The 12,070-nt window shown below is 42.3% G+C and overlaps 1 long non-coding RNA gene across 1 annotated transcript; it reads right to left on the minus strand.

The window, feature by feature from the left end:
• Positions 1-9,132: 9,132 nt before the first annotated feature.
• Positions 9,133-10,562, minus strand: LOC146068031 (uncharacterized). The gene is made up of 2 exons (XR_014472950.1): positions 10,118-10,562; positions 9,133-9,333 (listed from the first exon to the last, which is right to left on the minus strand). It is a non-coding gene; the product is annotated as an uncharacterized LOC146068031 (long non-coding RNA).
• Positions 10,563-12,070: the final 1,508 nt, after the last annotated feature.

Here is a 12,070-nt window from a genome sequence, read left to right on the forward strand (position 1 = left end):
GTCTGAGTTTAATAAAGAGATTGGCCGGTAGTTACTACAGAGGGTATGATCTCGATCTGGCTTTGGGATTACTACTATCTCGGCTGTTGTTGTGGCCTGGTCTAGAGGTTGTCCTTCCAGGATAGAATCAAACAAAGTTTTTAAATTGGGAGTTAAGATTTTACTAAATTTTTTGTAGTATATGGCTGAGAAGCCATCTGGGCCAGGTGCTGAGGAGTTTTTTAGAGTTTTGATGGTAAGTTCAATCTCTTCCACTGAGATGGGGGCTTCTAGTGTTAGTATTTGAGCCTCTGACAGGCTTGGTAGATTACATGCTAAAATAAACTGTTCAAACCTGTTTTTAAACTCCTCTTCCGTGATATCGTTTGGAATATTATATAATGCCTCATAAAACTCTCTAAACCTCTGAGACATGGCCTTTGGATCGTACACTAAGTTGTTGTTAGAATCCTTGATTGCATAGATTCGGTCTCTCTGCCTTCTTTTCCGCAATCGATGAGCCAGTAGCGCATCTGCTTTATCGCCCTTGGCGTAGAATTTATATTGTAACCATTTCATCGTGTTTGCCACTTTTTTTGAATGTAATTGAAAAAGCTGACTCTTTAAAGCGAGAAGTTTACTATATATGGTACGTTTAGGATTTTTTTGATGAGTAAACGTTAACGTGGTTATTTGTTGCTCTAATTCTTTTATTAATTTTTCATCTTTAAGTTTTTGGGCTTTCGTTAATTTTATTATCTGGCCTCTAATTACTGCTTTGTGGGCTTCCCATATTATGGCAGGCTTCACTTCCTCCGTATTGTTTAATTCAAAGTATTCTATTAAGGAATTTTCTATCTCTGTCCTATCCTTCTGCTTGGACAGTATTGCAGAATTTAGTCTCCACCTATATATCACTGGGTCAGGATGGTTAAGTTGAAGCGTTATTGTGATAGCTAGGTGATCTGACCAGACTACTGGCGTTGCCCATGCCTTTATTAAGTTTTTAGTTGTGTGGGTATCCACTAAGAAATAGTCCAGTCGAGAATGGACTTTGTGCGGAATTGAAAAATGGGTAAATATACGTTCCTTTGGATAGAGAGTCCTCCACACATCATATAGATTATTTGCTGTAATAATCTCCTTGAGTCTTTTTGCTTCCTTTATTACTTTTAAACTAGGGGGTGTACTAGCTTCTCTATCCATTTTAGGATCCGCTATGGCATTAAGATCTCCTCCTATAATAATTTTACCCTTTGAAATTTTATCTAATTTTTTTAAAAAGTCTATATGAAATTTCTTCTGTTCTAAATTTGGGACATATATTGATGCTATTGTTAATGTGCATTTTGCGATAGAGATTACTATAATATTGAAGCGTCCATTTGGATCTGAATATTGCTGGATGATTTTGTATGTTAAAGAGTTGTGTAAAAGAATTGCTGTCCCTTTCTTTTTTTTAACCGAGGTAGAGTAAAATAAGTCTGGGAACGATCTTGAGGACAGAGAAGGATGTTCATTTTTAAAGTGGGTTTCTTGCAATAATAATATTTTTATTTTTTGTTTTTTTTTTAAATTGAAGCGCCATTGCCCTTTTACGCGGTGAGTTCAGGCCGTTGACATTCAATGACATAATATTTATCGACATGGGATCTGTTGGGGTGGCTTTCTAGATATAATCTGCATACCGCTGTACGTATGCTCAGTCTGGCGGTGCCCGGGAACAACAAGGGGAGGACATGACACACACAACACTGGATCTGTCGACATATAACACATATAACATAAACTATTTGATGCATCGCAGCACATCATTCTGACCGTTAAATGACAATAAACGGTAACCCTACCCTTCTTTTGAGAGGCTTTTCCCTTACTAAAGGGATGCCTCCCGGGGTGGGGTAGCTTGGGGGGAGGGCTCCAGAGAGCCACAAAAAAAAAAAAAGGAAACAAGAAGAATTACACTACGCAGTGAGACAGAAAACAGGAGTGAGGTTGTACTACCTTTCTTTCTACCACCGTGTGGTGGATCGCTATAAGGGGTGGGGGTGGAAGGTGGGTTCTCTTATTAGGATGAATATATAGGATAATTACGTATCGCGTGAAGAAGTCTCTTTACCTTCTTCTCTACCTTTATACCGGCTGCTCTTTCAGTCGTATGAGACTTTCGTTTTATCTCCTACACATATCTTTGGGAACTTCTCTTTACCTTTTTTTTTTTTTTTCTCCTTTCCCTTTCCTTCTCCTTCTCTTTTTCCCTCCTCTTCCTTCCCTCCTTCTTCCTCTTCTCTTCCCCCTCTCCCTCCCTCCTTCCCTCCCTCCCCTCTTTAATTATCTTAGGTGGTTGTGTTTACCCCCCCATATGGGAGTCACATATTCTCCCCAAAGGGTGATGTACTCATATAAGTACTTCTACGTACTTATGTTTAGAGATTACCTTATTTTCCTATATGGATTCTAGCGCACTCTTAAGAGTGATCCATCAATGTCGCCCCATATAAGGGGAAACCACCATTCTCCATGAAGCTCTCAGGAGGCTTCCACCCAGACTTATCTGGATGTTAAAATAATAATTCTATGTAGAGAAAAAAAAAAAAAAAAAAGTAAATAAATAAATAAAATAATTAAATAATAATAATAAAGAAAAAAAATGATTCTTAAGTGCTACCAATCCCTAACCCCATTTTACACCCATGCCTCTCCTTCTGTGTCACCTTATATGGGTGATTCTTCAATTTTCAATGTGGCTCTTGGGGGGCTTACATGCCTACTGATTTCCCAGTTATTTAATACTAGTGTAATTATCTAGAACCCTAGTGGAAATTTGTATACCCTTCCCTGTCCTAACTCCAGTGAAGATAAAAAAAAAAAAAAAAAAAAAAGAAAAAGTGAATGAATAAACGAATGAATAAGTAATAAATAAGTTTAAATAGGCTAGAAGTGATTTACCCTACTATTTGTTCTATATCTTAAATAGTGTTCTCAGACCGGATCTGATTCCTCACGCCAGAGCTCTGATGCCTATTCTCATACGCGGAGCCCTAGCCCTGTCATTCAGGAACTCAAAAATAATTATATGTTTACTAATTTTATTGTGCCTAGTTTTACCAGAGTGAGCTTTACTAAGACCCCAGCTAGGGGATTTTAAGTGAGTTTGCCCCTTCTCATGGAGGCGTGTCCTAGTGCAATGACTTAATACTCAAAAATTTTTTATAAACACATCTATAAAAAAAAAAAAATTATGTCCTTAAGCACATCAACACAAACACAAGAATAATAATAAAAAAGAGAAAAAAAAAAAAAAACAGCGAGGGGAGGAGGGAGCAATTTATAGGCTTTCTTGTTTCGTTGGAGTGGGGGAGGGGGGGCGAATGTCCACCCTAAAGGTCGCAAAGTTTATTTTTGGGTCCATTCCGTAGTGGGTGGTTTCCTTATTGCTGACATTCCTCTAGTATCTTTTGGGGTCGGGTACTTAGGGTCGGGGTCTATGCCAAGACCCTTCAATGTTGTTATTCCAGAGTCCGGATCTTTCACCGTATATTTCTTTCCATCATAAGAGAAAGTTAATGAGAATGGGAATCCCCATCTATATAAAATCTTCTGATCTCGCAATGCTTTTGTGGTGGCTCCCATCTCTCTCCTTTTTCTCAAAGTAGCTGGGGCAAGGTCTTGGAAAATTAGTAAGGTTGAGTTTTTATATTGAATATTTGGGGAGGATCTACTATAGTCCAAGATTTTTGTTTTTATATAATCATAGTGGACTCAAATGATTATATCTCTGGGAGGTTGCTCGGCAACTGGTTTAGCTCTTAAAGCTCTATGCGCTCTATCCAAAATGAGCTGATCTTCTGTTATGTCCGGCAATATATGCTGAAGAAACCCTTTTAGGTAAGCTGGTAGGGTTTGGTTGTCAATAGATTCGGGCACATTACGGATACGTAGATTCCGCCTCCTGGACCTATTTTCCAGGTCTTCAACTTGATCTTTTAGAAAGCTGATTTCCGTTTTCATCTCGGTGACATCTTGACAAACATCTGCCTGGAATTTGCATATTTCATCAGATTTATGTTCCAGCAAATCTATCCGTGTCCCTAGGGAAGCTATTTCTGATTTCAGTTCTGTAACTGCAGCTTTTAATTCTGTCTTGAATGAGTTAGTAATTCTTAGTATAAGAGCGTCATATGGATCGGGGTCTGCCAGCTGCGATGAATCTGAGCGGGAGATAGAACTGGAGGGGCTCATAGCCACCTGTTGGGTTGTTTGCTTACTCTTTTTAGAACCAAAGAAGGTAGCTGGTTCCGGGGCATTGTTCTTCCTATTTTTGCCCGACATTTTATCTTCTCGCCTTCGTATATTTTTCCTTCTTTATTTTCCCCTTTTTTCTTTTTCTTTTTCTTTTTCCTTTCTCTTCTTTTTGGTTTATTTATTTATATATATATTTTTTTTTTCTTTACTTTTTCCCTCCCTCTTTCCTTTCACCTTCTCCTTTTTCTTTAGTTTATCCTTTAGTCCCTGATTCTCTCTCTTTTTCAAGTTTCTCTCATTACTTCTCTGGTCACCTTTCCGACTCTCTCTTCACCCACCTTCCCTTAACCCCTGTATATTATCTATGAGTTGGTAGTACAGTGTTCGCACTCTATTCCATCATTCTTCTGCTTTTTTCCTGGTAAGCCGGGTGTGGGTTAGTAGTATAGCTGCCAGATCTGGTTTAATACAGTTCTATTATTAGGCTGTGTTGCCTGCATTTTCATTTATGCCTCCCGCACTGGAATAAGCACTTTGAGCTTGCGGGGGGGGGGTATGGAATGATTCCACCCTGTCTCACTTTGTGGCCGTTTTAAACCCTCCAGACCTTGCTTTTATATAAGTAGGGGATAATAGGGGCTTGTTGAGTGTGGTGGTGACGTATAACAGAAAGATTTTGCCAGAGGTCTTCGCACTCACCCCTTCCGGCTGGCCTGTCCCTCTATGAAAGTCTCCCCTTTGTGCTCGTCCTGAGGCTCCTGCCAGATTCCACATAAGCTTCGGGGTACCTTATGTCTATTCAGGCTGATTTTTATTGTCTTACAGTCTGGCCTTGCTGGCTTATCTGTGGCCTTATATTGAGGTGATGCTGTCCGGTGTTGCTGTTTTGTGGCTGCGCCCGGTCCCCTCCTCAACCCGCAGTGTCCTGACCAAGCCAGACACCCGGCTCCGAGTTGAAGGACCTGCCTGCCCGATCTCCAGCTCGCACACCTGACCTCAGTCCAGGACAGTCTGCACCAGAGCTCTCGCCCGCGCTTCCCGCTTGTCAGCGTTCTTTGCCTGGGGCTCCTGCTCCCTGTTTCTGGCCGCCTGTGTACCCGCCTTCTTGCGTCTTCTACAGCTGTGGCCGACACGCTCCGTTGTTTCTCCGGGCGAGCGCTAGTTCGGCTCCTTCCCCGCCGGTCAACTCCACCTCAACCTGCGGCTCGTTCCTGAGCCCGGCTCCGAGGTAAGGACCTGCCCGGGGGTGTTAGTAGTCGGGTCTCGGGTTATTTTTAGCTGCGTCTGGTCTCTGGTCTCCGGAGTGGGGATCGTGCACGAGACGCTCCAGTGTACGTCCGTGCGGCTTCCTCTTCCGGTCCCTCGCAATAATTCACTGTTATATGCACATTGTCGTACCCACTCCAGCTCTACCCCTCTCTCCCCCCCCCTCCCCCCATTTAATATAAAAATATATATATATATATAGAGCCTGTGGCGGGCGCAATGCGCAAGAAAACCTCGGTTTTCTCTTCTTCATAAGCGGTTGGCTTATTGGTTAAGGAGCATATCCTCCCTGTTATGTTTACATGTCTGCAAAGATGTGTAGGTTATTCTACTTATTGCTTGGAAGTCACATTATAACTAGACTTCTACCCCCTTCCCCCCTCCCTCTTCTTTACCCTTCAGCACCACCGTACCGTCTAGACGAGTTTCAAAGATATGTCTGTGTAGTAACTATGCTTCTTATCAAGTTTACCACCTTTTATGTACCGTGATGTCAGATATTTCAATTGGTAGTTGGAATGTGGGTGGGATTAACTCCCCACAAAAACGTAAACAAATTTTAATGTACTTGAATAAATTACATCTCGATGTTGTATGTCTGCAGGAGACCCATCTGACACAAGCCGAAACTGCAAAGCTTCAGATCCTCCAGTGGCAAATCCTCTCATCAGCTCCTTACAACTCCAAAGCAAGAGGAGTCGTGGTCCTGGGTAGGAGACAGACCCCAATGACAGCCGAAACACTTCTATCTGACCCAGAAGGCAGGTACACTCTCTGCCGTATAACTATGGCACAAACACAATTCATTATACTTAACATATACGCCCCCAACACCTACTCTAAATCATTCTTCCAAAACATTCTGAAAATCCTTACCCCCTATATGCACCTCTCTATTGTGCTTTGCGGAGACTTTAACCTGACATCACATCCTACCTTAGATAGACAATCCCCCTCTAACAGGAAGCTCCCTAGACTAGGTATACCTACCCTAGCAGAAAAATTACACCTACTCGATATGTGGAGACTGTTCCACCCCACTGACCGAGATTACACATGTCTCTCAGCTGCAAAAGGGACGATATAGATTATATCTTGACCTCATCTAGCCTCCTCCCCAAGATACTGGTACCCCAGATAGAACCAATATCGTTATCAGACCATGCGATCATATGGTTAAAACTCAAATTATCCCCAGAGAAGAGCACATGTATAAATTGGCGCTGCCCGTCTTCATTAGCAGCTTCAGACTCTCTAAAACAGAACATCTTACAGGCATGGGACAACTATGCAGATGACAATAAAGACACAGCGGACACAAACCCCACACTCTTTTGGCAGGCCTCAAAAGCAGTCCTGCGCGGAGCAATAATATCCCATACCTCACATAAAAAAAAAACACTTGCTAAAGAATTCTCCCAAGCACAATAAACCCTCACCGCAAAATTTCTTGAATTTAAACAATCTCCATCCCCCTCTACAAAGCTAAACTACCAACAAGCCAAAGATTCCTTTGAGGGATTATTTGTTAAATCCAAATCCCTATATACATTCGCCAATAATGCAAAATTCCACAAATATGGAATTAAATCTAGCAAATTACTCTCAAATCTCCTAAAAGGACACAACTCCACAACAATTATACACCCACTTAAACAAAAAGATGGAACCATTACCAAAACTAATGCTCAAATAGCAGAAACACTAAATGACTTTTATAGCTCCCTATACTCAGCCCCTACCAGCGACAAAAGTCAAGCTGATGAATTTTGGAGAGACCTACCTACACCCCAACTTTCACAACTATCAGCAGAATCACTTACCCGAGAATTTTCCTTATCGGAAGTTCAATCTGCCATTTCGAGCCTAAAACCAGGAAAGGCCCCTGGTCCGGACGGCCTGACGTCCGAATATTACAAGACACTTGCTCCTAAAATAGCCCCTATATTGGTCAAATTTTACAATTCCATCCTCACTACAAATACCGCCCCGCCCTACTTCAACTCAACCACGATTAAAATACTCCCAAAACCAGGAAGAGATCTCTCAGATCCTGGGTCATATAGGCCGATATCGCTTCTCGATATCGACTATAAACTTTTAACAAAAATGATTGCTGAAAGGCTGAAACACCTCCTACCGTCCCTAATACATCCTGACCAGACAGGATTTGTAAAAGGAAAAAACCCAGTCACAAACATTAGAAAGGTGCTATCGGTGTTGTATCAATCCCAGTTGGCCGTGTCGGGCGCCCCCCTAGCGATATTATCGCTGGACGCGGAAAAGGCGTTCGACATGGTCCACTGGGACCACCTACACACAGTATTAAAGAAATTTTCCTTTCCCACTAAATTTATGGAACTTTTAGAAACATTATATCGTAACTCTACCTCTAGGATCATGTGCAACGGCACCTTGTCAAACCCCTTCCCCATCTTAAGAGGAACCAGACAAGGATGCCCGCTTTCACCCCTACTCTTCGCATTAGCTCTAGAACCACTAGCTATAGCTTTGCGTCAGTCTCCCTTATTCAGCGGTATCCCAATTGGACAGGTAGACCTTAGAGTTTCTTTATTCGCAGACAACATGTTGTGGTTCCTGTCCTCCCCTGAACATTCCCTGCCAACAGCCTTTTCAATAATTCAGCAATTTAGCTCTTTTTCAGGCTATAAAATAAATGTACACAAGTCCGAACTGATGATATTAAAAGGCCCCCCTCCACTCTTCTCAGATAGAGACGACCTCCAGGTTATTAAATGTAAATCCACACAACTAAAATATCTAGGCATACAAATCCCAGCACACATTTCAAATCTATATAATTTAAACTACACATCACTGATTAACAACCTCTCCAAATCCATGGATACATGGACCTGCTGTGTACGTTATACAGATGCTGCCAATCAAACTGACAAATAAAGACATCCAAAAACTAAACTCACGCATGGCGCAGTTCCTATGGAATAAGAAAAAAGCAAAAATTGCATTACACAAATTACACCTGCCCAAGGTTTGGGCGGTCTCAATGTGCCAGACCTACATCAATACACCAAATCCCTGCTTTGCCGCTTTGCCCTAGGTTGGCTAGTAGAGATAGATACTTTCTCGGATTCCGCAGTGGACTGTGCCATGTTCACACCATACTCTCCTGGAGCCCTCCTACATGTCCCCCGCACACAAATCCCCCCGCACATCTTCAACAACCCTCTCTTTCTAGACACATACAAGGCTTGGTGGTCTGTCTCCCGCTCACTTGGACTGGACCCTCAAACGTCCCCATGGATCCCCATCTGGGGTAACCCTATGTTTACCCCAGGGGTGGATAGTTCTGTTTTTTACAGGCTCAAACATAAAGGACTAAGGAAGATGACGCAGGTATTTGACCCTGGAGGAAAGGTATATTCCATATCTGAACTGCAGAAAATGTTCGGTTTGCCTTTGAGCGGCTCCTTTTCACTCCTCCAGCTAAGGCACTATGCACTTTCGCTACCCAAGCCTGATATACAAACCACGAGGTATATGAAACTGAATAGCTCTGTTAGTAAATTTCAGACAGGGATGTTCAAGAATAAATACATTTATGACCAACTCTCATCCTTACCTGCTGAACGAGTATGGAAAGAAGTCACAAACAAGTGGTTAAAAGATATCCCTTTATTGGAAAACTGTGAAACTATATTTAAACATTATCATAAAACGTTGAAAATATTAAGATCCTCCATCCTTCAGGAGGTACACGTGAAGTTTGTTCATAGGGCTTACATCTCACAGCAGCAGAGGAGTCATTTTGTCCTTGAAGTGCAAAACAGGAGTGGGCTCCTTTTTTCACAACTTTTGGTCCTGCAGACATATACAAAAATTCTGGTATAAATTGTTGTATTTCATCAAACTTAACTTTAATATCGGACTGCAGCTAGATCCCATCCCCATGCTGTTTGCTAATTTTGAGAGTTGGAACATCACACCAGCGAACTCACATCTGTTGCCCCTAATTACCCTGATAGTCACAGTGGCTAAGAAAGTGATTCTAAACTCATGGATCACACCACATATTCCAAAGGTAGCAGAGGTGGAATCGCTGCTGTTGAAGTATATGTTTTATGACAAATATGATGTGATAAAACACCCATAGGTATCTTCATCAAGATTTTACCAGGTGTGGAGACCATTTATAGATAGTCGCCCACAAATACTGAAAGAAGCTATCTACAAAACACTGGAAATCCGTCCAGAAGGAGCTAGATAATTACATTTCCCATATATAATGTACGAAACGTGATGCTGAACACCCCCCCCCCCTATCCCTATCTCTCCCCCTCTCCCCCCCCCCACCCCATAGAAAAAAACTCTTATATTAAGTTAAAGTTATTCGTTTAATGTTATGTATAAAGAAAATGTCAGACAAAATGCTAATCTAACAAGGCGGGCTTACGAGATTTAGAGGCAGGCCTCTTCATCAAGTTACTCGAACCCCATGCCTGCGAAACTCAAGTATAAATATGTACAACTTGGTTAGAATTGATATCATACATTGTAATATTTTATTAATCATGTTCACTATTGTTTCATTTGGCATATGTCTGAAATAAACAGAATTTGAAAAAAAAAACTGGGAATAAAATACCAACGAAAACAAACGTGAAACGGAAAACTTCAACATCCGAGTCCGAGTTGGCCCCCTCTAATTCGCCGTGCGAGCTTAATGTCCTTCACGTGCAGCGTGACCCTGTGTGCATGGACACTGAACAGGTAAGCGTCTTCGAAAAGCCACACCAGGTAGGCCTCAGCTGCCTAAGAAAGAGATGTTACACTGAAACCGGAGGTTTACACAGGAAAAGGAACTTTGGGCTTAAGTCAGTATGAATCGATATTTATTCACAAAGCAGAGTGATTGCGCATTTAGACCGCACACAATGCGCAAGGAAAAATAGCGTCAGAAAACACGTATAGATCGTAAACACAATGCAGCTGGATATTGACCGTCGGTAAGCTGCTGTTTTGGGGTGGAAACCAGACTATTTCTGGATGGGTCCGAAAAAAAAAATGCAGGTCTGTGACAACAGCACTGGCCTTGTTCAGCCTGTGTCAGTCACATATTAGTCTCTTCCATGTTCCGGAATTTGCGTACAGTCCTGGCCAACCTGTGGCTCTCCAGATGTTGTCAAACTACAAATCCCATCATGCCTTGCCACAGTTTTGCTATAAGGGAGTATTAAAACTGTGGCAAGGCATGCTGGGATTTGTAGTTTCACAACATCTGGAGAGCCACAGGTTGGCCCTGTCCTGGCATATAGATTTGGGGGGGGGGGGGAGCAGTAACCGGGTGTTTCCTCTTCATGGGTGGCGGATACCTACTTCTCAGATTAGCGATTCATGATGAATTAGGCCCTTATCACTAATACGATTCATAGATAGGAAAAAATAGTTACAGACAGAGAATTTGAGAGGCAATACATGGTCAAACAGAGCAAACAGATCTTTCTTCCCCATAAATTCTGTAGGCCACTATTAATCATTCATTCACACAGATATGCCCTCATACGTACAGCCCAATCCCAGTGGTGCGTACTTGCACTTTGTGTTGCTACTTTTTTACCTCAGCTTTGCGCCTTTATCTTCATTGTGTAATTTCCTCGATTGTGCATTTTAGAGAATACTAATTGTATTGCTGTAGGAGGTATCTTGGGTGAAATTTAAAAGGGTGAGAGATTTGGTAAGAAATCTCCATTTTTTTTAAAAGCGGCAATCATTTACACGGCAAAATGAAACTGGTTCTGCAGTGTAAATGATTGGCGCTTTAAGAAAAACTGGAGATTTCTTACCAAATCTCTCACTTTCTGAATCTCTCATCCTATTAAATCTCACCCCTTGTGTCAATAAACACCTCCTGCCGACTTCTGTGATCCACTGCTGCAACGGATCACTGCACAAAAACATGGTCAATCTGAGGGAGCCCGAGGCTGGTCATATTGGCCCAAGCTGTTCTGTAGCAGAGGCCAGGAAATCTGTGCTGGAAGATCCAGATCTGGGAGCTCTCAGAAAACACCCCCGTTTCCGGAACCTGCCTATCCTGACCCCCTTATCCCGCTTCCAGTTTGCAGCAGGGAACTGCGAGAAATCTCACAATAGAGGGACGTTTCGTTACCTAGGCTGGTAACTTTATCAAAGGAGACTCTCCTTTGATAAAGTTACCAGCCTAGGTAACGAAACGCGTCAGTATACTGTCAGTTTGGACTCTGAGCTCTATTGCGGGACACTCCCAAAACCATATCTTGCCCAGCCTTTATATTCGGATTAATTTTCCATCCGTTCTTCACCCACTGGAAGAGAGCCTTGGGATACCACCACCAGCATACTCATTGGGAAGCCTACCTTCAGCCTGTGCATCTGTCTATACAACATCCAGACAGCGACATCCTACACAGCGGCATCGAATTCCCAGCATGGTATATGGACACCCAGCCTCCACAATCTCCAGTTAAACTACAGGACGGACTGGCTCAGGACATTTGGCAAGCGGGAGAACGCATAAGTATAGTGCTCAGGCCAACTATTCTTAAATTCTTTTTTATATGTG

This window comes from Crinia signifera, chromosome 1 (genome assembly GCF_055691185.1).
Source record: "Crinia signifera chromosome 1, ASM5569118v1, whole genome shotgun sequence".
Taxonomy (NCBI): domain Eukaryota; kingdom Metazoa; phylum Chordata; class Amphibia; order Anura; family Myobatrachidae; genus Crinia; species Crinia signifera.